This window comes from Somniosus microcephalus, chromosome 8 (genome assembly GCF_052327205.1).
Source record: "Somniosus microcephalus isolate GS21.2 chromosome 8, FLI_Smic_1.0, whole genome shotgun sequence".
In the NCBI taxonomy this organism is placed as follows: Eukaryota; Metazoa; Chordata; class Chondrichthyes; order Squaliformes; family Somniosidae; genus Somniosus; species Somniosus microcephalus.
Genome location: NC_140994.1, coordinates 69,103,037 through 69,129,193, shown reverse-complemented (window position 1 = coordinate 69,129,193; position 26,157 = coordinate 69,103,037). Strand labels below are relative to the sequence as shown.

At 49.2% G+C, this 26,157-nt stretch overlaps 1 pseudogene; it reads right to left on the bottom strand.

Annotated features, from left to right (window-relative positions):
- LOC147113615 (interferon-induced protein with tetratricopeptide repeats 5-like) overlaps positions 1-22,633 on the bottom strand; it is a 51,411-nt pseudogene extending 28,778 nt beyond the window's left edge.
- Between the last annotated feature and the right edge of the window lie 3,524 nt (positions 22,634-26,157).

Genomic DNA, 26,157 nt, shown 5'->3' with positions numbered 1-26,157 from the left:
TTGGCATCTACAGTCAGTGCTTGTATGGAATGCCAATCTAGCTGTATCTTCCGGATCCATTCACGTCCTAGTAGTGGTGGTCCTCCATCTGGCAATACATATAGGTCCATTTTTGGTGTTTCCTTACCGTTATATACAACATTCACCCTTATTTTTCCTTTGGGGTAGACTTTTTGCCTCCTGTACGTCTTCAAGACAATCTCTGTATATCTCAAGGGTATATGTGAGAATAGCCGCTTGTAGTCCCTTCGGTTTATGACTGTTAGGGCTGATCCTGTGTCCAATTCCATTTTCACTTGGACCCCGGCTATCTTGAGCGTGACCCAGATAGTTTGGTGATCCTCCGTTTTGATCACCTTATGTAGTTTCAGACAACCCAGCTCCTTGCTTCCGGAGTCTGTATCACTTTTCTGTTTGTCTGAACTACTCTCCGTCACCTTATGTACCTTCTTGTACTTCTCCTGTGGAGATTTCTTGCTGCTGGTTTTCTTTCCCGACCTGCAGACTCTTGCTATGTGTCCTACTTTTCCACACTGCCTGCACACTTTGTCCTTAAACCAGCAATCATTATGGTCGCGTGTTGTTCTGCCGCAGCAATAGCACTTCACTGTTCCGTATGACATTTCATTTGTGCCATATTCTTGCGGTCTCCATTGTATCTCTGCAGTGCCCCGTGCGGCTGCTTCATGTGATACTGCCATGCTGAAAGCCTTGTCCAGTGTAAGATCCTTTTCTGATAGAAGTCGTTTTTGGGTTCCTTCACTTTGAAGCCCACACACAAACTTGTCCCTTAAAGTATGTGCTAGTCCCGTTCCAAACTGGCAGTGTTTCGATAGCTTGCGCAGTTCCGTTAAATACTCAGCATTACTTTCATCTTTATGCTGGTTCCTTTTGTGAAACTTAAATCTTTCTGCTATCAGCAGCGGTGTGGGGTTTAAGTGGTTCTGTAGGATTGACACTATGTTTCCAAAATCCTTTTCCACTGGCTTCTCTGGGGTTACTAGGTTTCGCAGTAAGCCATATGTTTTTGCACCCATGGAATTCAACAATACCAGCGCTTTCCTCTCATCTGGCACTTCATTCGCCTTGCAGTACACTTCTATGCGTTCGACATATGTCGTCCAATCTTCGACTTAATTGTCGAACGCTGTGATACTGCCACTCTTCGGCATCCCTGGGTGTGGTTAGACTGGCTGAAAATGGAGTTTTCCCGCGCTCTCCCTTCTTTTCCGCTGCGGCTCAAAATGGCGTTTTCCCGCACTCTCCCTTCTTTTCCGCTGCGGCTCAAAATGGCGTTTTCCCGCACTCTCCCTTCTTCTCCGCTGCGGCTCAAAATGGCGTTTCCCACGCTCTCCCTTCTTCTCCGCTGCGGCTGCTCAGCCCTTGAACACCGGCTGCTGTCACGGGGCCGTGCATTCACGGGGCCGTTTTGCTAGGGTTACGGTAGTGGACCCAAACGCAGGAAACCTATCCAAGGACTCGAGACCGGGTAGAACTCGAAAGATGCTTCCTTGAGATTCGAGAACATAGAAACAGGGTAACACTCGAGAGGAGATTCACTTGAGACTCAAAAACACAGAGACATGGTAACACTCGAAAGGAGATTCAGTTGAGACTCGAAAACACAGAGAGACTTGAGAACGCCAGAGACACAGCAAAAGCTGTAACTTGCAGGCAGGAGAACCCAGGACTGAGCACAGAGGACAGGAAACAGGAACTGGAGCGAACCAGCTTTATTAACTAGCCTAATTTACTCTGATGAGAACAATTACTCGAGAAACAGGTGAGGAGAGGGGCCCAAAGGCACGGCAGCAGCGTACCGAAGCCTCAAAAACCGCCCTCAGGCGGCGAGCAGAGGGAAGTGCCGCTGAAGCCGTTACATTAACCCCCCCCCCTTTAGGGACGGCACCTGATGTCCCATAAGCCTAAGATGATCACTATTTTATTTTTATTTTTTATTTTTTTTAAACTTTATTTTTTTTAGCAAGACTTGAGAATTAAACACAAGAAACACAGCAGGAGCTCGGGATCGCTCGAGAGTTCAACAGCACAAAACACAACAAAAGCCCAAATATTTGCCCAAGATAACTTGAGAGTTTATCTTGTGCAGGAGAGCTCGAAAGTTTAACTTGTCCAGGAGAACTCGAAAGTTTTATCTTGTCCCAGAGAACTTGAGAGTTTATCTTTTTTAGAAGAACTTGAAACCTTAATTTGCCCAGGAGAACTTGAAACCTTAATTTGCCCAGGAGAACCTGAAAACTTATTTTCTTCTTTCTTTTCTTTACTCTTTATCTTGTCCAGGAGAGCTCGAAAATTTAACTTATTCAGGAGAACTTGAGAGTTTATACGATCCAGAAGAACTCGAGAGTTTAGCTTATCCAGGAGAGCTCGAAAATTTAACTTGTCCAGGAGAGCTCGAAAGTTTAATTTGCCCAGGAGAACTTGAAAACTTAATTTGCCCAGGAGAACTTGAAAACTTAATTTGCCCAGGAGAACTTGAAAACTTAATTTGCCCCGGAGAACTTGAAAACTTAATTTGCCCAGGAGAACTTGAAAACTCTTCTTTTCTTTTTACTCCTTATCTTGTCCAGGAGAACTCGAGAGTTTATATGATCCAGAAGAGCTCGAAAGTTTATTGGTACAAACCAGGAGAACTTGAGAGCTTAACTTGTCCAGGGGAACTTGAGAGTATCTTATCCAGGAGAGCTCGAAAGTTTATTATCCAGGGGAGCTCAAGTTTCTTATCCAGGGGAGCTCGAAAGTTTATTGATACCAAAACCGAAGAGTTCAAGAGTTTATTTTGTCCAGGAGAACTCGAGAACTTAACTTGCCCAGGAGAGTAGCAAAACACAGTGGGGGTCTTCTTCCTAGGGGACCCGAGAACCAAACACAGAAACACAGGGGGGAGTCCTCTTCCTAGGAGACCAAACATTTGCCCAAGAGTGCTCGAGAGTTTATCGGTACAAAATAGGACAACTTGAAAGTTTAACTTGCCCAGGAGAACTTGAAAACTTAATTTGCCCAGGAGAACTTGAAAGTTCACTTGAAAGTTTAACACCATGAAGGCCCAGGAGACTTGAAAGTTCACTTGAAAGTTTAACACCATGAAGGCCCAGGAGACTTGGAAGTTTAACACAATGAGGGTCCAGTAGACTTGAAAGTTCACTCGAAAATTTAACACAACGAAGGTCCAGGAGGCTTGAGAGTTCACTTGAGAATTAAACACTGTAGAGGCCCAGGAACCTAGAGAGTTCACTTGAGAATTTAACACAATGAAGGAGGCTCGAAAGTTTAACACAATGAAGGCCCAGGAGACTTGAGAGTTGACTCAAAAATTCAACACAACGAAGGCCTAGGAGACTTGAAAGTTCACTTGAGAATTTAACAACGACGGCCCAGGAGACTTGAAAGTTTACTCGAAATTTTAACACAATGAAGGCCCAGGAGACTTGAAAGTTTTACTTGAAAGTTTAACACAACAGGAGGCCCAGGAAACTTGAAAGTTCACTTGAGAATTTAACATAGGACACTTGAAAGTTCACTCGAAAATTAACACAGTGGGGGTCTTCTTTCTAGGAGACTCAAAAATTAAACACAAAGACACAGCGGGGAGTCTTCTTCCTAGGAGACCAAATAATTGCCCAAGAGAGCTCGCGAATTAACTTGAGAGTTTCAAACCTTGGCTGGTTGGTTTCTGCTGGGTCCATGTATGCCTCAGTCCTACTGTCACGGGGCCGTGCATTCACGGGGCCGTTTTGCTAGGGTTACGGTAGTGGACCCAAGCGCAGGAAACCTATCCAAGGACTCGAGACCGGGTAGAACTCGAAAGATGCTTCCTTGAGACTCGAGAACATAGAAACAGGGTAACACTCGAGAGGAGATTCACTTGAGACTCAAAAACACAGAGACATGGTAACACTCGAAAGGAGATTCAGTTGAGACTCGAAAACACAGAGAGACTCGAGAACGCCAGAGACACAGCAAGAGCTGTTACTTGCAGGCAGGCGAACCCAGGACTGAGCACAGAGGACAGGAAACAGGAACTGGACCGAACCAACTTTATTAACTAGCCTAATTTACTCTGATGAGAACAATTACTCGAGAAACAGGTGAGGAGAGGGGCCCAAAGGCACAGCAGCAGCGCACCAAAGCCTCAAAAACCGCCCTCAGGCGGCGAGCAGAGGGAAGTGCCGCTGAAGCCATTACAGGCTGCACTCTGCGCGTTTCCCTTTCTTCCCCACTGACGCTGCTCATCCCTTGAACAATGGCTGCGCTCTGTGCATTTTCCTTCGCGCCTCTCTGTCTTCTCCCGTCAACGCCGTTCGGTCCTGAACACCGGCTGCGCCCTGTGCGCTCTACCCTCTCCTTCTCCCATCGACGCCGTTCGGTCCTGAACACCGGCTGTGCCCTGTGCGCTTTACCCTCTCTCTTCTCCCGTCGACGCCGCTCGGTCCTGAACACCGGCTGCGCCCTGTGATGCTCTACCCTCTCTCTTCTCCCGTCGATGCTGCTTGGCCTTTTCTGTGCCATCGGTCGGCTCTAGCCGCCGCTGTCCGGGAAGGGTCTGCGCCGTACCTGTTGCCAGCCCGTTTTGCTGGACCACCGTGACTGGAGAACCAAGCCCAGCTCTCAACAGCCTCCCCTGCGAAGGTCAAATCTCTGCTGGATGACTGGGCGGTTGCTCGTGGTCGACGCCCGTGCTTCTGGCCTCAACTTTCTTCCACTGTTCTCCAGGAGCGAATGTCTGGGAGGTAATGCAGAGTTGCAGGTAGGTTCGAACCTGCCTTGTCGCCAATGTTAGATCCGTGTATTTTGATGTTGTGTGTCCTTCAATAACTAGACACGAGACTGCAGGGAACAATCAACAGGTAGTTACTGGATGAGGGTTACTCTAAAACTAAACGTACAGATCCCCACTCAGGGTTTATATACAGGTGTGGTCACTGCCGGTACTACAGTATACAGGAGCTGTAAAAAGTAGTTCTCCCCTTAAAGGTACATACACTACACAACCAACATCACTAAAAATAGATTATCTGGTTATTATCACATTGTTGTTTGTGGGACTTTGCTAAATGGCAAAATGGCTGCTGCGTTTCCTTCCTTACAACAGTAACTGCACTTCAAAAATATGTCATTGGCTGTAAAATGTCCTGAGATCGTGAAAGGTGCTATATAAATGCAAGTCAATGGCTCATAGTTTGCGATCAGCGGCCAAGCAAAGGCGTTCACCGCTGGCCCCGAAGTAAGCTTCGCACAAAAAGTGAATGACAGACCGCAACTTCAGGATTGCGCTGTTAGGCTGCGCACCTGCTAAATCCTGAAGTTGCGGTCAGTGTCAAAGGCAAAATGACGGCGTGCGCTGCCAGTTCGCCGTCATCCATACTGCAAATTTCGGGCCATTACTTCTTGCTTTACCTGATCGGCTTAATCTGAATTGCCAACTATCTGCATGTTGTACAGTTTGAACAGTGTGCTGATTAAATATCGGTCTGTTGAGTAAATGTGCAAATTCAGTTTTGGCAGCAAGCCAGCATTTGGTGTCTCTGAGTTCCAGGGCTACGGGTAGTCAGTGCAGGTTAAAGCATTCCAGCGAGACTGTTGACACTTCGAGAGCCTTTAAACTAAAGCAAGTTACAGTCAGCAGTACCCAGTTTACTTTGCTTGTCTACAGCCTGGCTGTAACTCTCCTGTTCAGGAGCGAGCTTTGTGCATGTTAGGAAACAACACGGTCAGAGCTGTCTGCCAAATGTTACAGATTTAAATGTTAGTGAATGTGGAGAGCGGAATCTCAATTCGCTCGCATTGAATTTAAGGTTAGGTAGTTTTGGAAAATAATCAGGGGATTCAACAAAACCCGAGCGCTTTGCAAACCAGATTTGACACCACACTTCCCTCTCCACTTCATTGAAATCCATTTCCACCCTAATCGCAACCATGTCCCCCCTTATCTCTCCCCTACATTGCCCTATGTAGCCTGACAGCACTTTGAAATTCTTCATTATCACGATCACACTCCAGGGCTTTCTGAAATAATTCAATGTCTTCTGATTTTTTGCCATCAACCTGGTGTTTTAGCCCCAATATACCAAAGGCTACACTGTCTCTTGAATATTTATTCATTCGATCTTTAGCAATTTGTTTCAATGTTTTGCGGCATTTCTCATTCTTCCTGCTGTTAACTTTGAATTTTAAGCATTCCTTCAAATGATGAATGGCATTCAGCTGGGATCCCTTCTCATACAGCTGGTAGAATCCATAGTTCCAATGTATTAATTGTTTATTCAAAAGGTTGTAATCTTTATTTCTAAGCAGGTTGGCATAGATATCATGGCTTTGGAATATTCTCCAGATTTTGCCAGGATTTCTGCCAAATGAAGTATTGTAAAAATAAGCGAGGGTTTCTGATCAAACACAATTTGGAAATGGTACTTGCAAAGCTCAATCAATTTTCTGCTGTCTTCACGAGCAAAGTACTGACAAGGTTTTCTCTGCAGTGCAATCAGCTTAGTTTTGTAACATAAGCCGATCTGGTGGTGAAGGAGTGCAGAAGATGGTTTAACCTTCAGTGCCTTTTTCAATAGCTGTACTGTTATATCCGAGTAGTAAGGTCCAATAACTACGATAAGTGAGACTTCAGGAACTCAGAACTTTACTTTTAATTACACAGAATAAGGAGAGAACAGAGCTCTTACATAGGCATGCAATTGTAATTCTACTGCACGAGCAAAACATGGAGGATCCTATGAGTCATTCCCAGAATGCAATGTTACCTTAATACTAGTAAATATAATCCCTTAGCATTTGTCTCCCTCTGGTGGATAACTTAAGCATTACATCCGAGATTACTATATGTACGGAATATTCAACAAATCCTTGTTTTCTTAAAGCTTTGGCTGCATACTGGATTATATATGGATCATCAGGAGACTTCAGCAGCTCTTCTTCAAGTAATCTGTAGCATAGAGCCAACATGATCTTGACGAAAGAGTCATTTGGGTTCAGTGCTAATGCGCGGTGTAACTGCTTCACTACCTTGCAGTGTTCAGGATGCTGTGGGTATCCAAAGGTTTCTTTAAGTCAAAACAGAGCAGTTGCATAAGCTGCATTCCATTCAATGTCATCAGGATCCCCCTCCAGAGCCTTCTCAATACATTCATTTGCCTCTTCATAATATCTCCTGCCAAATTTCAACAGTGCCCAACCCTTTTCCCCGTATACTTCAGGTATCAGTGCTGTATACCGAGAGCCATCAGTAAATTGTTGACAGATCCTCTCCAGCTTGTCGAGGTAGGATTCAGCCTCTGCCAGTTCTCCCATGTGATAATATACCCAGGCATAGTTTCCATAGGTGATGATGATCCATTTTTCAATTTCAAATTCGTGATTCTTCCTCAGAATCTCTTCAGAGTCCCATAAATTATTGAACAACTCCTCACAGTTGCCTTGCATACAATTTACAAAAGCAAGTAGATTGTAAGGCATGGCTTGATATTTCACAATATCAGACTTTATTGTATAATTTAGTCATTCCTGCAAATCATCCCACTCAACATTTTCCACCTGCAGATTCCACGTGAAGTGATATTGTAGCTGAAGTCATTTCACTTTCAATATCACTGTAAGAAATATGTTTAAATATTTATTAGTTTTGTTACACATTCAGATAGGAATAGTGATGGGAAATGATTACACTCTGGCCAACCTAGGAACTCAGGAATAAGCAGCTCCAAAAAAGCTGACAACTCAAATAACAACCAGAAGCTCAAACACAGGAACAAATGAAAACAACAGACAGGAAAAGAGCAGCTGGACCATGGAGCCTGTCCCATACCGTCATGGTGCACTTTAACAACACAACCCCCATTGCCCCTCCCCACCAGCCAGCCTTGCAGCCTCCCTGAAAATAGGCACAAGTGGGTCACAGCAAAGATCGTCAAAGGCTCAGGCCGCTGATACTAGGGAACTTGCAGCCAGCAGGAATCCAGAGTCGGATCCTGGGATTTTTCTGATTACATGGCTGAGCTACTCACTGCTTTAACCAGATGAGCCATTGGAAAAAACAAACAAATTCAATTGAACAAGGACCTGTATCAGCCATGGCTCAGTGATAACTCTGTCACTTCTGACTCAGATGGTTGTGGGCTTAAATCCCACTCCAGAGACTTGAGCTCAAAATCCAAGCTGCCTCTTCAGCGCTGTACTGAGGGAGTCCTGCACTGGCAGAGGTGCGTTCTTTTGGATGATATTTTAAACTCTCAGGTGAACATGAAAGATCCCATCACAATATTTCATAGAATCATAGAAGTATAGAATGACACAGCGCAGACAGAGGCCATTCGGCCCATCGTGCCTGTGCCGGCTCTTTGAAAGAGCTGTCCAATTCGTCCCACTCCTCTGCTCTTTCTCCATAGCCCTGGAAATTATTCCTCTTCAAGTATTTTTCCAATTCCCTTTTGAAAGTTATTATTGAATCCGCTTCCACCACCCTTTCAGACAGTGCATTCCAACTCACGGTTTAATTTTCTTTTCCCTGAAGTCGCCTCTGGCTCTTTTGCCAATTACCTTAAAACTTTTTCCTCTGGTTACCGGCCCTTCTGCCACTGGAATCAGTTTCTTCTTATTTACTCTATCAAAACCCTTCATGATTTTGAACATTTCTATCAATTCTCCCATTAATCTGCTCTACTCTAAGGAGAACAATTCCAGTTTCTCCAGTCTCTCCATGTTAACTGAAGTCCTTCATTCCCGGTACCATTCCAGTAAATCTCCTCTGCACCCTCTCCAAGGCCTTGCCATGCTTCCGAAAGTGAGGCGGCCCAGAATTGGCCACAGAACTCCAGCTGGGGCCGATCCAGTGTTTTATAAAGGTTTAGCATTTGCCTTTGAACTCTATCCTCCATTTATAAAGCCAAGGATCCCTTTTTATGCCTTTTGAACAGCTTCTCGACTTGTCCTGCCACCTTCAAAGACTTTTGTACGTACACACCAGCTCTCTCTGTTCCTGCACCCCATTTGAAATTGTACCATTTAGTTTATATTGCCTCTCCTCATTCTTCGTACCAAAATTATTCACACTTCTCTGTGTTAAACTTCATCTGCCATGTGCCTGCCCATTTCACCAATCTGTCTGTGTCCTCTTCAAGTCTGTTACTATCCTCCTCACTCTTGACTACATTTCTGAGTTTTGTTTCATCTGTAAACTTTGAAATTATGCCCTGTTTTCCCAAATCCAAGTCATTGATATATATCAAAAAGAGCAGTGGTCCTAATACTGACCCCTGGGCAACACCACTGTACAATTCACACCAGTCTGAAAAATAACCGTTTACTACTACTCTCTGTTTTCTGTCTCTTAGCTCATATCATATCCAAGCAACCCTTTAATCGCATGGGCTTCAATTTTGCTAACAAGTCTATTATGTGGTACTCTATCAAATGCCAGTAATTGCCAGGTTTATCCATCTTCCTTTTTTTAAACAGGGGTGTAACATTTTCAGTGCTTCAGTCCTCTGGCACCACTCCCATATCTAAGAAGGATTGGAAGATTGAGGCCAGAGCCTCCGCAATTTCCATCCTTACATCCCTCAGGAATTTCGGAGGCATCCCATCTGGGCCGGATGACTTTTCTACTTTGAGCACTGCGAACCTTTTAAGTACCCCCTCTTTATCTGTTGTTATCCTATCCAATTTCTCTATTACCTCCTTCTTTATTGTGACATCGGCAGCATCATCTTCTTTAATGAAGACAAATGCAAAGTACTCATTTAGTGTCTCAGCCTCCACAAGAAGATCTAATTTTTGTTCCCTAATGGGCCCAACCCGTTGTTTGACTACCCTTTTAATAGTTATACATTATTAAAAGACCAATCAACACTAGGACATCCCAAAGTGTTTTACAGCCAATGAAGTATCCTTGAAGTGTAGTCACTGTTGCAATGTTGAAAATGTGGCAGCCATTTTGCAAGCAGCAAGCTCCCACAAACAGCAATGTGATAATGACCTGATCATCTGTTTTGTAGTGATGTTGGTTGAGCGTGCCCTGAGCTCCTGACCTTTACCCCCTCTCCGAGCTCCTCTCTCCCCCTGTGAGCTCTTTTCCCCCCTCTCCAAACAGCTTTCGGGGCTTTCTTGCCTCTCTTTGCCTTCCTGCATTCACTGCCCCCCTCCCCCAGTCTCTCCATGTTCTGTCTGACGGTGATAATGGTCAGATTATCTGTTTAAGTGATGTTGGTTAATTGCATCGAGTCTACAGCACAGAAACAGGCCATTCGGCCCAACTGGCCTGTGCTGCTGTTTATGCTCCACACGAGCCTCCTCCCACCCCACTTCATCAAACCCTATCAACCTATCCTTCTATTCCTTTCTCCCTCATGTGCTTATTTAGCTTCCCCTTAAATGTATCTATGGTGCTCCTCTCAACTACTCCTTGTGGTAGAGACTTCTACATTCTACAGGTTTCTCCTGAATCCCCTGTTGAATTTACTGGTCACTATCTTATATTGATGCCCCTAGTTTTGGTCTCCCCCACAAGTGGAAACATATTCTCCTGTTTACCCTGTCAAAATCTTTCATAATCTTAAAGACCTCGAGCAGGTCGCCCAACAGCTTTCTTGTTTCTAGAGAAAAGAGCTCCTGCCTGTTCAGCTTTTCCTGATAAAAAATCCTCCCAATTCTGGTATCATTCTTGTGAATCATTTTTGCACTTTCTCCAGTGCATCTATATCCTTTTTATAATATGGAGACCAGAACTGTCGACAGTTCTCCAAGTGTGGTCTAACCAAGGTTTAATACAAGTTTAATGTACAAGATAAATATTTCCAGGACACCGGGGAGAACGACCCAGCTCTTCTTCGAAATAGTGCCACAGGATCTTTTACATACAACTGAGAGGCCAGATAGGGACTCGCTTTAACTTCTCATCCAAAAGTCAACATCTCCGGCAGTGCAGTCTCCCTCAGTACTGCCCACAACCCACTGTAAGAATTCGCAATAATTTATAGTTCTGAAGATTCATTTTTTTGATTAAAGAATCCCTGGGCGATGTGCTTTTAAATTTCCAGGGATAAAAATGGCTGTCACCACATGGCCGAAGACAAAGGACAATGCTTTGTTTACAAAGCAATTGAATGCTATTAGCATTTGTTTGTATATCGAGTGGATACATCTAAACTGCAGAAGAGACTTTTGTACCTTGAATGGGAAACGTTTAACATTTGAATGGGTTTTAAATCACCCAGCACTGGACAATAGAGCAGTTGTATCTCCCTTTTGTTTCAGCCCAGGGAGCTCCGGAAGACACATTAACCCAGTCTAACCACTTTGAGTTAGCCAATCACAGCTTTCTCTTGTGTATTGGACCCTTTTGGGTGGGGAATTTTGCACACAGCCCTTGCAGGACAGAACAGCAGGGGGGGAGGGGGGGCTCACCATATATAAGATAAGCTGCTGAGAAGCTAGCTCTCTCTTGACTTCCTGGGACCATAGGCGAGCCTCTCTCTCTCTCTCTCTCTCTCTCTCACTTCGCTGGACCACAGGTGAGCAGAGTTTCTGACTCCTCAGCAAAGCAACCTAGTTAAGGAGTTTGGGGGATGGTAATTTAAGGGGCTATTACTAAGATTGTTTAACCAACATTGTAGTCACTTACCCCTCATTTTTGCTGTCTGCCTTACCCCATTTGAAGCAATTTTACTGTAATTACTGTGTGCGTGTGGGATAGTTTGATATTTTGATTATAGTTTCTTTCAGTTAATAAAACTTGATTTTTTTCTCTCATCCAAACTACGTGTCTGTTTTAATATCAATAATTATAAGCCCTGCAGTCAGAACTGGAAGGTGGGGTAGCGATTCAAAACCGTTGTTTTAAAATTGGTTTTACCCTGTCAATCTGGGCATAGTTATGCTCGGCTGAGGTTAGCGAGCGCGACGCAAAGGCTATTGGCCTCCCTGAACCATCACGGAATTTGTGTGACAGTACCACTCCAATGCCGTAGGGTGACGCATCACATGCCAACTGAATCGGTAGTGTTGGGTTGTAGTGGGCCAATACTTCTTTTGAAGTGATTAGGCATTTACATTCCTGAAAGGCACGCTTACACTCATCACTCCATTTCCATGTCACTCCAGTTTGCAGCAGGGCGTTCAGTGGGTGCAGAATTGTAGATAAATTCGGCAAGAACTTATGTTAGTAGTTCACCAACCCAAGGAACGACCTCAGTTGCGACACATTTTCCGGTGCTGGAGCCTTGACTACAGCCTCAATCTTGTCCGGCGACTTATGCAACCCTTCCTCATCAATCATGTGGCCACAATACGAGATTTGTCTCCTGAAGAACTCGCATTTGGGGCGGTTGGCTCGTAGCCCATATTCCTGTAATCTCGTGAGCACCTGCTCCAGGTTGGCAAGGTGTTCATTGTCATTTTCGCCCGTAACCAGGATGTCGTCCAAATAACACTGGGTCCCCGGGATCCCTTGCAGGACTTGTTCCATTGCCCTCTGCCAAATAGCCGGGGCCGATGCTACCCCGAATACCAGTCGATTGTACTGGTAAAGGCCTTTGTGAGTGTTTATCGTGAGGTATTTTCTAGATGCTTCTTCCACCTCCATTTGTAGATACGCTTGGGCCAGATCAATCTTTGTAAAACGTTTCCCTCCAGATAGTGAGGCGAAAATATCTTCTATCCGCGGAAGTGGATACTGTACTGTGTGCAGGACTGGGTTCACAGTCACCTTGAATTCCCCGCAGATGCGAACCTTCTTTGGCTCCCCAGGTGTGCTGCTCAATGCTTTTTTCATTACAGGAACGATGGGTGTGGCCCACTCACTCCAGTCCACCTTGGACAGCACACCCGAACGCTCCAGACTCTCCAGTTCAGCTTCAACGGCTGGGCGGATCGCGTATGGCACCGGTCTGGCCTTGAAAAATTTTGGGTTTGCGTTATCCTCAATCTTTATGGTTGCCTTTACTCCTTTTAGAGTCCGAAGTCCTTGTTGGAACACCTCTTCCGCGTCAGATAGAATTTGTGACAGACGTCCAGGTGCAACGTCATCATCCTTTTTGTCAGTCACAGTTAGCGTCAGAATGGAATGCCAATCCAATTGTATTTTTCAGATCCATTCACGTCCCAATAATGGTGGTCCTCCATATCGTAATATATACATATATAATTTCTGTGTTTCCTTGCCGTTATATTTAACTGGCACCCTTATTTTTTCTCTGGGGTAGACCTTTTGCCCCGTGTATGTCTTCAATACAATGGACGTGTCCTTTAAGGGTATGTGTGAGAATAGCCGCTCATAGTCTCGTCGATTCATGATAGTTAGGGCTGATCCTGTGTCCAATTCCATCTTTACTGGTGATCCTGCTATCATGAGGGTGACCCAAATGGTTCGGTGATCTTCCTTTGCGATCACGTTGTGTAACTTTAGGCAACTTAGTCTCCTGCTCCCGGAGTCCTTATCACTCTCCTGATCTTCCGAACTACTGTCTGTCAGTTTCTTTACTTTCCTGTACTGTTCCTTAGTAGTTCTTGTCGTGTTAGTTTTCTTTCCCGACCTGCAGACTCTTGCTATATGTCCCATTTTTCCGCATTGCCTGCATACTTTGTCCTTAAACCAGCAGTCCTTCTGCTCATGGGTTGTTCTGCCGCAGCGATAGCACTTTTCTGCTCCATACGCCATTTCGTTAGCGCTGTATTCTTGTGGTTTCTGTTGTATTTCCACAGCTCCCCGTGCTGCTGCTTCGTAGGATACTGCCACGCTGAAAGCCTGTTCTAGCGTCAGGTCCTTTTTTGAAAGTAGTCATTTCTGGGTTCCTTCACTCTGGAGCCCGCAGACAAACTTATCCCGCAAGGTGTCTGCCAGTCCTGCTACGAACTGGCAGTGCTTCGATAACTTGTGTAGTTCCGTAAGATAGTCAGCATTGCTCTCATCTTTGTGCTGGTTTCTTTTATGGAACTTGAATCTTTCTGCTATCAGCAGCGGTGTAGGGTTTAGGTGTTCCTGTAAGGTATTAACAATCTCCTCAAAACTTTTCTCCATTGGTTTAGCTGTGGTAATTAAATTCCGCAATAGGCCGTACATACTCGCGCCCATCAAATTCAATAATACCGACGCCCTCTTTCCATCGGCCACCTCATTAGCCTTGCAGTACACTTCAATTCTTTCCACATACGTGGTCCAGTCTTCTACCTCGTTGTCGAAAGCAGTGATGCTGCCACTTTTCGGCATCTTGGGTGATTTAAAATGGCGCCTCCCGCGCTTTTTTTTCTTCCCCAATGGAATAAAATTTCACCTCCCGCGCTTTTCCTTCTTCCCCAACGGGATAAAATGGCGCCTCCCGCGCTTTTCCTTCTTCCCCTTGCTGCCGCGCTGCTCCTAGCATTCTACGGGGTAATGGTGGCGACCCGCAGCTTCGGCGCATCTCGCTTTCCTTCCCCCCCGTTTATTTTCTCTCCGCTGTCCGATTCTTGAGCACCGACTGCGCCCTGTGCGCTCCACCCTCTCTCTCTCTTGTTTTCTTTTCCCAGCGACGCTGCGCGGCTCGTTTTGTAGAGCCGCTCGATCGAGCTTGAGCCCGCTGCAGTCCGGAAGGGTCAGCACACTACCTGCTACCAGCATGATTTGCTGGAACACTTTAACTGGGGAGCCAAGCACAGCTCTCCACAGTCTCTCCCGCAATTCTCTGAACACCGATGAATTCTTTGGGTGGTTGCCCGCGGTCGATGCCCGTTGCTCAGACTATGACCTCCAAGAACCCTCGTCTCAGGGCGAGATCCCCGTGAGATGATGCCACACTGCAGGTGAGTTCGAAGTTACTCGTCGCCACTGTAAAGTCCATGCCTCAATAATACACGGACTTCGGGAGAACAGTTTAACAGGTACTTTACTGAACAGGAGGGCACTCTTTTGTTTGGACCCAACAAAAGAAAAAAAAAAAAAATTGGACTGTAAATAAACAAAAGTTCAACTAAAACTTAACAAATCAAATAAAAATTTGGTTTTCCAGGTTGATGATGCACTCCAGTCCCCGCAGCGCCCACCGCTCGCGGAAATACTCAAGCGTGCCGGCGGACACCGCGTGCTCCATCTCCAGGGCCACCCAGGCACGAACATGGCCGCGGAAGAGAGGCAGGCAATCCGGCCGGACGACCCCCTCGACTGCCCACTGCCTGGACCAATTGATGGCTCTTTTAGCCAGGCCCAGGAGCAGGCCTACAAGGAGGTCCTCCAACCTGCCCACTCCCCTCCGCACCGGGTGACCGTAGATCAAGAGCGTGGGACTGAAGTGCAACCAAAAATCGAGGAGCAGCCCCTTCAAGTAGTGAAAGAGGGGCTGCAACCTCTCACACTCGACATAAACGTGAAACACGGACTGCTCCAGGCCGCAAAAAATGCAGGCGGCCTGGGAGTCCGTGAACCTACTTAAAACCATATTGCACGGGACCGCTCCGTGCAACACCCCCCAGGCCAAGTCCCTGATGGAACAAGGGAGGACTCCCGCGTAGAGAGCCCTCCATTGGGGACCTCCGCCTCCGCCGGTCGGCAAGACGCCACGCCTAGGCGTGTCCGGACAGTAGACGAAGATGGCAAAGTGGAGAGTGTGCAGGAGCAGCCCGTACAGGAAACCCCTCTGCGCGGAATGAAAAGGCACGGAGGGTATTTCCTCGAGAAGGCTCAAGTTGTGAGGTGTCGGTTCCCGAGGGGAGTTTCGGGGCCGGGCGCCGATGAGGAATTCCGTCCGAACGGGGGTAAGCTCGGACGGGATCGCCCCATGTGCTTGAGCCGCCTCAATACACCTAGTGGAGTCGGGGCCCAGTGCCACTTTCACCGACTCGATGGCTTCGACCGCGAGCCGGACATTAGCCCAGGACAGGCGCCGCGCCAGCTCCTCCGGTGCCATCCAGCCCGCTCCTCCGCCATCGAGCAGGTCCCCGACTCTGGTCACCTTGCCAGGCACAGCCCTGCCCTCCGCCAGCCGCCCGAACCCGCGGTCGTGGAGGTGCGGATTCCTGAGCAGCGGCTCCCGAAGGAGAGCCGCCGCTCCTGACGGGGGAGTGCTCCGCCTGGAAGCGATGTAGTTCCAAACCCATAGCAGTTCCTGGTAGAAGACAGGCAGCTCCTGCAGGCCGGCACGCCTGCAGCCCACTTTCACAAACAGGAGCTGTGTGTCGTAATTGAGGCCGTGCAACTGGCGGAAGAAATACGTCGCCAGCGCACACCATCTCGGAGGATTCTCGATGTACAGGTATCTCTGCAGTGTCTGAAGACAGAAAGTCGCAGCCTGGGTGCGAAGGCACACCAGCGCCTGACCGCCCTCCCACGCGGGAGACTCAGAACCACGGCAGCGACCCAGTGCTTCCTTTTGTCCCAGAAGAAGTCGATGAGCTTCTTCTGCATCTTGGCGACAAACGCAGGGGGAGGGATCAAAGGGACCAACCGGTACCACAACATGGCAGCCACCAGCTGGTTTATGACCAGCACTCGACCCCTGTAGGACAACACTCGGAGCAGTCCTGTCCAGCGTCCTAGGCGAGCGGTGATTTTTGCTTCCAGCTCTTGCCAGTTCGCCGGCCAGGCGTCCTCGGCAGGGCTAAGGTAGACTCCCAAATAGAGGAGGTGCGTGGTGCTCCAGGTGAAAGGCCTGAACTCCTCCGGCAGGGAGTCCACCCGCAACTGACCCACCAGGAGTCCGGAACATTTCTCCCAGTTGATCTTGGCGGAGGATGCGTCCGAGTAAATCTGCTGGCATTCCCGCATCCTCCGCAAGTCAGCGGGATCCGTGACCGTGAGGAGCACGTCATCGGCGTAAGCCGAGAGGACAACCTCCACGCCCGGCCCTTGCAGAGCCAGTCCCGTCAACCTCTTCCGCAAGAGGCGCAGGAAAGGCTCCACGCAAACGGCATATAACTGACCGGACATGGGGCACCCCTGACGCACCCCCCTCCCGAAGCGAAGGGGCACCGTCAAGGACCCATTAAATTTAATCAGACACTCCGCGGCGGCGTACAGAAGTCGGATCCGGGCGACAAAATGCGTCCCGAACCCGAATGCGCGCAGAGTCCCGAAGAGATACTATTGATCCACCCTGTCGAACGCCTTCTCCTGATCCAGGGAAAGGAAGGCGACCGACAGACCAGCCCTCTGGGAGTGGTGGACCAGGTCCCGGACCAGATGGATGTTATCGTGGAAGGTCCGGCCCGGGACCATGTAGGGCTGGTCGGGGTGGATCATGTGGGCCAGCACGGTGCCAAGGCGAGCAGACATGGCCCTGGCAAAGATTTTATAGTCCGTGCTGAGGAGGGAGACCGGGCGCCAGTTCTTAAGGAGGCGGAGATCGCCCTTCTTAGGCAGCAGGACAATGACCGCCCTGCGCCAAGAGAGGGGCATCTCCCCGGTCGCCAAACTTTCCCCCAGGACCCACGCGTAGTCGCCCCCCAAGACGTCCCAGAACGCCCTGTGGAACTCCACGGTCAGCCCGTCCAGCCCCGGGGACATTCCCCTGGAGAGCTGGCAGAGGGCACCGGTCAGCTCCGCCAGACTTAGCGGAGCGTCCAGTTTTTCGGCGCCCTCTGGGCTGACCTTCGGCAGGTCCTCCCACAAAACTCTGCGCGCATCCTCGCTGGACGGATCCGGAGAGAACAGAGCCCCGTAATAGGCGCAGGTCTCCGCGCTGATTCCCTCCGGATCCGAGACCAGAGATCCGTCGTCGGCCAGCAGCCCCAAGAGCTGCTTACGGAACCCCCGTCTTTTTCCAGCGAGTAGAAGAAGGGGGAACCACGGTCCAGGTCCCGCAGGAGCTGGATCCGCGACCTCACGTACGCGCCTCGGGACCCGACGAGCTGCAGGTCCTTCAGCGCGCCCTTCTTCTCTTCGTACACCTTCCGCAAGGCCGGGTCCTCGACGACCTGACCGAGACGGGACTCCAGGTCTAGCACCTCCTTCTCCAACCGCCCTACCCGGACTTCCCGCCTCTTGGTCGACCCCTTCGCGTACTCCTGACAGAAGAGACGGACGTGAGCCTTGCCCACGTCCCACCATAGCCTCAAGGAGGGGAAGCCCCCCAGCTTCCTTCTCCAGTCGGCCCAGAACCGACGAAATGAATCCCGGAACAGCGCATCCGCCAGCAGCAGGTTGTAAAAATGCCAATACGCGGACCCCCCCCCATGCGCGCAGCGGAGCGAGCTCCGCCCACAGCAGGTGGTGGTCCGTGCATGGCACCGGCCGCATGGAAGCCGCCAGAACGCAGGAGACGTACGCCCGGGAAATGTAGAGGCGGTCGATTCTGGACCTTCCTCCCCCAGACCTCACGCTAGTGAAGGCGCTGGAGTCGGGGTGGAGATTTCGCCAGACGTCCACCAAGTCGAAGGACCCGACCAGGTCCCTCAACTTCTCCATCGCCGCCGGGCTTCGCGGGGCACCTGAATGGTCCCTCGCCTCGAGGGTGCAGTTAAAATCCCCCCCGAGGATGACGCACTCGCCCGCGTTGACGGAGCCCAAAAGCGCACTTGCTGCGCACCGGTCTGAGGGGCGTACACGTTCACTAGATGGAGCGGCACGCCCCCCAGGTGAACAGTGACCTGGAGCAAGCGGCCTGGCATGTGCTCCTTGACCCCCAAGATGTCCGGCTGAAAATGCGGGGCCAGCAAGATAGCCACCCCGCTGGAATTGTTGGAGAGGTGACTCATGCTGACCCCTCCTTGCCACTCCAGGAGCCACGTGGATTCGTCTCCTGGAACGGTGTGGGTTTCTTGCAGGAAGCACACCGCATACTTCCCGTCCCGAAGGACCGAGAAGTTATTGAATCTGCGGCGCGCCTCCCTGCTGCCGTTGATGTTGAGGCTAGCTTTGGTTATCTTCATGTCAGAAGCATAGTGCAACCTCTACCTACACCTAACGGGGGGAGGGAGTGCAGCCGCTGGTCAGCCGCCACTTCCTCAGCAGCCCAATGAGAAACGTTCTGAGCCGACGCAGCTCGAGCGGGTCCACGCCCTCGTCCGCGCCCATAATTTTAACGGTGGCGCGGACGGACACGATGAGCAGTGCCAGTTCCGACCACCTGTCGAGGGCCAGCCGGACCTTATTGTGCCGACCCTGGCACGTGGCCATAAAGTCCCGGAGTTCCCTTACGGGAATGAGGAGAGACTCGGCGAGGGGCATGAGTTCATCCAGCGCCTCGTCGACGGTGGAGACCAAATCGTCCTCCGTGCCCATCACCGAGTTCCCATCCTCCTCCAGGGGGTCGTCACCAGCGGCTGACCCATCCGTCGCGCAGTGCGCAGCGAACGGCTCGGCCGCACCAGCCGGCCCCGCCTCCGTCCGGATCCCACCCCCAGGATTGGCGGCAGAGGATTCCTCCCTGGGCTCCTCTAGGGGCGCCGGGCCAGAAGACGGCGGCGGTTCAGAGCTCCCCTCCGCCCCAGACGCCGGAATGACCGGAGAAACCGGGGAGAGAACAATTCCCAGCTCCTCTAGTATGTCCGGCACCAGAGACGCAGCCAGGGGGCCATCCTCCTCCCCGCCACCAACCTCTGACCCAGCGGGTGGGGTGTCTTGAATTAAAACCTCGGCCAGGTCGAGCAGCCCCTGGGAGATGTCCGGGTCGCATTGGGCGAGCTCATTTTCTTCAAACTCGCCCAACCCAGACCCCAGGCCGCCCGACCCGGCGAGGGGTAACGGCACAGATAAAATGTCAATTTCCGCAAGTTGATCCACGACCCCCACCACGGGCAGGGTCTCATCCCCATCCCCGGGAGGCACGTGCCGGACAGACACATCTGCCTCAGCCTCCCGAGGGACAGGCGACACCTGCCGATCGCTGGTGATGATGACAGCGGGGGGGGTGGCGCAGTACCCGCGGCGGGCGACGACTCCCCCTGCCCGGAGGGACCTTCCTCCTCCCGGTCCTCCTCCTCTTCCAGGGGGTCGTGCCTTCTTTTTAGCACGGAGGGAGCGAGGGAGACCTCCATGTCTGCAGAGGCCTCCTCCTCTGCTCCCTCCAGCGGAGCAGGTTTGTCGGGTTCCTCGGGCCCGAGCCCGGCCGCAGGTATTGGCGTTACCGCTACGGCGTTTGCGGCCACAGGCTCGGGCACGAGGCCCCTCCCACTCGCGTCTGCCCCGATCAACTCCGCGAGGAGCGCGGGTGTCAGGGGCTCTAAGTTTAAGGGCCAGCCCTCCACGGGGGGACCCACCCTGAGGTGTTTTGATTTTCGCCGCGCCTTCCTTCCGCCCGGATGCGCTCCCTCCCCCCCGCTGGAGGCCTTGGTGGCATCGGCCTCTGACCGCGCATCGGTTGCTCGGGATGCGCCGACAGACCCGGGGGGATGAGCGGCGGCGGCGCCAGCCTTGGCCGCACTAGATGACCTGGCGGCCTTGGAGGCGGGGCAGTTTTTTCTGATGCGCCCCACCTCCTTGCAGGCGTGGCACCGCATACCATCTGACGTCCAGAAGACGCGATAGGCGGTTCCCTCGTGGAGGATGACGAAAGCCCCGTCGGTGTCCTCCTCCCGCGCCAGCTGAATAAAGAGCTGGCGCCGGAAGGAGAAGACGTGGCGAAGGCTGGCTTCCCGGAAGCCGAGCGGGATGGGTGTGACCCCGACCTCACCTCCCCGAGTTGGCGTAAGTTGGGGAGGAGGAGCTCACCAGGCTCAAAGGGCGGGATGTTAGAAATAACCACCCTCTGCGCAGTGGCCTCAAGGGGGTCCACCGGCAGGAAGGTCCCGCCCACGGTGAGCACCTTGGCGACGGCCAGGGACACCGCCCGCTCCGACCCCAGGAAGAACACAGCCTTCCCATACATTTTTGAGGCGGCGAGGATGGTTGAAGGGCTGACAACCCCAGCCATAGCCTTTACACATGCCTCAATTGTCATTGTGGGGTGGGTGTAGCTCTTCACCCCAAGCTTTTTGGTTATTAGTGAGAAAGGTGACGGGACGGCAGAAGCAGCGGGAGCAGCCGTGGCTGTGGCTGCCACCGCCGCATAAGACCTAGCTGGCCCTGCCACCGGCGATGAAGCAGACGCCATTATGGGGCGTTTTTTTTAAAAAGAGCTACACTCACCCCAAGTCACAGGCCTGAAGGTGTTAATGGCCTCGGATTATTTTAAAGTCCTCCCTTGAGCAGAGGGAGCTGTTAAATTGAAGGCACAGCTCTCCCCCTTATTGATTGGAATTGGGAGAGGGGCCTTCTCCCCTCTGCTCAAGTGGCAATCAACAAAAAGATTAATAGAGGTGCCTCTTGAGAGAGAGAGCAGAGAGAGACAAAGAGAGAGAGAGAGGGGGGGTGGGAAGGAGAGAGGCCGCAAGTGCAGGGTTGCCACTCAGGATGGTGGGTGGGTGGGTGTCGGCAGGGGTGCACTCTCCGATGGAATAAACAAAGTCTCTGTTGGTGGTCTTCTGGCAGGGGGAGAAGATGTCTTCACCTGGGAAAGCTGGAGATGCCCAGACTCAGTCCTGCACCAGGTCTTAATGATGTTTAATGGAAATTAACCACTTCACCTAGGCAGCTCCAGCTGTCCCAGGCCAGGCAATAGAAGGGGCTGTTTGATAGTGGTGTGTGTGGCCTAGTGTTCTACAAGAGCCACACACACACACAGACACCCCTTGGTGTTCCGGTCTTCTTTCCTCCCCCCACCTACAGTACAAAGTCTTTTGGAGAGTGCACCAAATAACACCCACCTGCAGATGTTCAGTGAAGATGTTATCCTTCCCTCCTTCCAAGCAGTTGATGGTGGGTGTTGGTTGTTGCTTCTCTCCCCTCTCTCCCTCTCCTGGAATGGAGGCCAATTTGGGGAGGCAGTGGTGGAAAGGCCTCTCCTCTGGTCGGTGTTGGCCTCCTTTTTCCCTCTCCTCTCCTCTGTCCTCTCTCCCCAGGCACCTCAGTAGTTGTTGTTGTAGTTGTTGTTGTGGTAGTGGTGGTCTGTGGTTTCTCCTTCTCCTCCTCTCCCTGGTCAGGAGACCACCACTTTCCACTCTCCTGGTTTGGCTGCTCCTTCTCCTCCTGCTGACTGAGGCAGCTCTAACAGGAGGGCAACGTCAGACTGAAATACAGAAGCCTGCTAGGGCCTTTTATACAGGGGTGGTCACTGCCGGTACTGCAGTCTAAAACCAGTTCTTCCCTTAAAGGTACATACATAACAGATCCTGGATTATGTAATGATTCACGTGTTGTTCTGAACTTGCTGTGTGAATATTGGTTGCTCTGTTGATATTATATTCTGCTGCATAGGAACAATGGCTGAACTTCATAAAATAATTCATTGAATGTTAAGTGGGTGGAATTATGATGATAGCGGAGCGATGAGATAATTTCCATGAACTGTACCCCAGGTGTACAGACACCAACTTACTTTCTGTAGTAAGTGGAGTGGAAATTGGACCATGCAGAACCTGTTTTTTTGGGTACATAATGAGGGCAAAAAGCATCAATTTCCCAGCGCTGTCTCTCATGTACCCAAGTGTGCCTGAAATACATCCGCGCCATTGGGTCGATGATATTCAGGCATTCCTGATGGCTGCCTAAAACAGGCATTAGGCCCCCTGCATATGTTAATGAGGGAACTCGCCCCTGTTTCAGGAACTCGCCTGGAAATTCATCAGCGCTGAACGGAGCAGGCATTGGGGCCATGGAAGCCATCTTAGTCCAACCCACTTCTGCCCATACCTTATAACATCTTCACACCACCCACAAAACCTGAGAGGCTGAGACTGCAAGAGGAACAGAATTTCCAATTTCCCAATAGACACTCACATTTGAAGATTAACCAGAATGATACCAGGGCTTAAAAGGTAAAATTATAAAGACACGTTGAATAAACTTGTTTGGTACATGCTTGAGTTTAGAAAGTTGTGGGAAGATCTAATTGACATGTTTAAAATGATAATGGGATTCGATCGGGTCGATACAGAGAAACTATTTCCTCTGGTGGGGGAATCCAGAACAAGGGAGCAGAATCTTATAATTAGAGCTAGGCCAGTTAGGAGTGAAATCAGGAAGCACTTTTTCACACAAAGGGATGGGGAAATCTGGCGAGAGGGAGAGTGGGGGCGGGGGGGAGGGGGGAGGAAGGAAGGATGGAGGGAAAAAGAGAAAGAAAGAAAAAAGAGAAAGAAAAAGGAGAAAGAAAAAAGAGAATGAAAGAAAAAAGAGAAAGAAAAAAGAGAAAGAAAGAAAAACATAGAAAAAAATAGGAGCAGGAGTAGGCCTTATGGCCCTTTGAGCCTGCTCCACCATTCAATATGATCATGGCTGATCCTTTATCTCAATACCATATTCCCGCTCTCTCCCCATACCCCTTGACGGCCTTTTGTGTCTAGAAATCTATCTATCTCCTTCTTAAATATATTCAGTGACTTGGCCTCCACAGCCTTCTGTGGTAGAGAATTCCACAGGTTCACCACACTCTGAGTGAAGAAATTTCTCCACATCTCAGTCCTAAATGTCCTACCCTGTATCCTGAGATTGTGACCCCTTGAAAGGGGATAAAATTGGACACTAAGGGAACTAAATGGTTAACAACTTTGTGCTAATATGCACAATGTGCATATAAGTGTAGTTAGAGTAAAACAGAACAAAGGGACAGCTGAAATGTGAGAACACGCTGTAAGAGTCAACAGAAATGTAGTGATAAGGAAGTTGGCCTGGAAATATCCATCTAGGACTTGTTATGCTAGATATGGAGTTGTGATTGAACTGTTATGCACCCAACACAAGGGCATTGCACTCGGTACAGAATACCTTGCACCTGAAACATGGGTTCTGCCCACGGCACAACGATGCCACAAACTGTACAAAACCTAAAGGGAAACTGTGTTCAGAAAGCATTTGTCCTTGGATGAGTGTCTCCCAGTAACTCATAATAAAAGCTATTTTACTCTAGTGAAACCCTGGACTCTGAGTGGTTCATTACCGGTGGGCAACTTGGCGTAGTCGGCAGGATCTCCCGGATGAGCAGAAGTGTCGAGGGCCGCTTAAATCCAGAACCCTCCTTACTAGACCACGAGTTGAGAGCTACTTCACAGAGTTCTCCTCGCTAAAGGAGCCCGACGCCGGAGATCCAACGAATCTGAAACAGTGGAGTCCGGACCCCAATTAAAATAACCGGGGCGGATGCGCATAAGGCATTGTAAGTATGAAAATGCTGTTGTAAGAGACAAAGCTTTGACTAGAGAAAGCAACAAACAGGACGGCATAAGGTTTAAATTGCCGTATGACTTTGTGTGTGATAAAAATGAGAAAGTTAAGAAAAAGATGGTAAAGAAGGGATATGATGAGAAACAGAAAATTGCGTGGAAAAACAACTGGTGGAGTAAGGAAAGCAAAAATAAGGAGGAGAAAGCAATAGTGGTTCTTTGTCAGGGCCACCTGAAAAATATAAACCTAAAGTTTTACTGACACAGAAGTTATTAACGTCTGTGCTGAGAGAAATAAAACACAAGATTGCTGAGTGAAAGGAACCTTAAAAAATGCTGAAATTTTAGTTTGTGTGAAAGTGTGTGTTAAAGTGTGAAAGTTTTCCTGACTATGGATGTTTAAGAAGTTACAGTATTCCTTTTGTCTGAAAGTCTGTCCTTAAAAAAAGAAAAATGTCTGTTGTATGTGCTCCACCCACTTCTCTGTGTTAAAAAAGCATTTTTGTCTTATCTTGGATTTTGGAAGTTTTAAGAATGTGCAAATAAGATTGTGCACCCAGAATTGAAACAAAACTTCAAACTACAATTTAAGTTAAGCTGGTGTGGAAAAACTGAGAAAAACAAAATAGCTTGTTTAACAAAAGATTAAGTTTCAGTCTAAGATTTAACCTTGGAGTCGCGGTTGCTATAGTGAAATCCTCCAAAGCAATTTATTTAAATATGAAAAACGAATTTTTCTCCAGTTGTATTCAATGTTTTTACAGTCATTTGGAAAGGCATCTGAAGAAAGGACAATAAGAAATATGATGTTATGTACTGTTTTACATAGAAACATAGAAACATAGAAGTTGGGGCAGGAGTAGGCCATTCGGCCCCTCGAGCCTGCTCTGCCATTCAATGCAATCATGGCTGATCATCCAAATTCAGTACCCGGTCCCTGCTTTCTCCCCATACCCCTTGACCCCTTTAGCCTTGAGAAATATATCCAACTCCTTCTTGAATATATTTAATGAATTGGCCTCTACTGCCTTCTGTGGTAGAGAATTCCACAGGTTTACCACTCTCTCAGTGAAGAAATCCCTCCTCATTTCTGTCCTAAATGACCTACCCCTTATCCTTAGACTGTGACCCCTGGTTCTGGACTCCCCAACCATCGGGAACATCCTTCCAGCATCTAGTCTGTCTAGTCCTGTTAGAATTTTATAAGTTACGATGAGATCCCCTCTCATTCTTCTAAACTCCAGCTAGTACAAGCCCAATCGATCCAATCTCTCCTCATACGTCATTCCTGCCATCCCAGGTATCAGCCTGATGAATCTTCACTGAACTCCTTCCATGGCAAGAACATCCTTCCTCAGATAAGGCGACCAAAAATGCACACAATACTCAAGATGTGGTCTCACCAAGGTCTTGTACAACTGCAGCAAGACATCCTTGTTCCTGTACTCAAACCCTCTCGCTACTAAGGCCAACATACCATTTGCCTTCTTAACCGTCTGCTGCACCTGCATGCTTACCTTCAGCGACTGGTGCAGAAGTACACCCAGGTCTCGTTGCACTTCCCCTTCTCCCAATCTATTGCCATTCAGATAATAATCTGCCTTCCTGTTTTTGCCACCAAAGTGGATAACCTCGCATTTATCCACGTTATATTGCACCCGCCATGCTTTTACCCAATCACCCAACCTGCCCAAATCATACTGGAGTATCTTGACACCCTCCTCACAGCACACGCGCCCACCCAGCTTTGTGTCATCTGCAAATTTGGAGATATTATATCTAGTTCCCATGTCTAGATCATTAATATATATTGTGAATAGCTGGGGCCCAAGGACCGATCCCTGCGGTACCCCACTAGTCACTGCCTGCCACTCAGAAAAAGACCCGTTTATTCCAACTCTTTGCTTTCTGTCTGCCAACCAGTTCTCTATCCAAGTCAATACCTTGCCCCCAATCCCATGTGCCTTAACTTTACACGCTAATCTCTTATGTGGGACCTTATCGAAAGCCTTCTGAAAGTCCAAATAC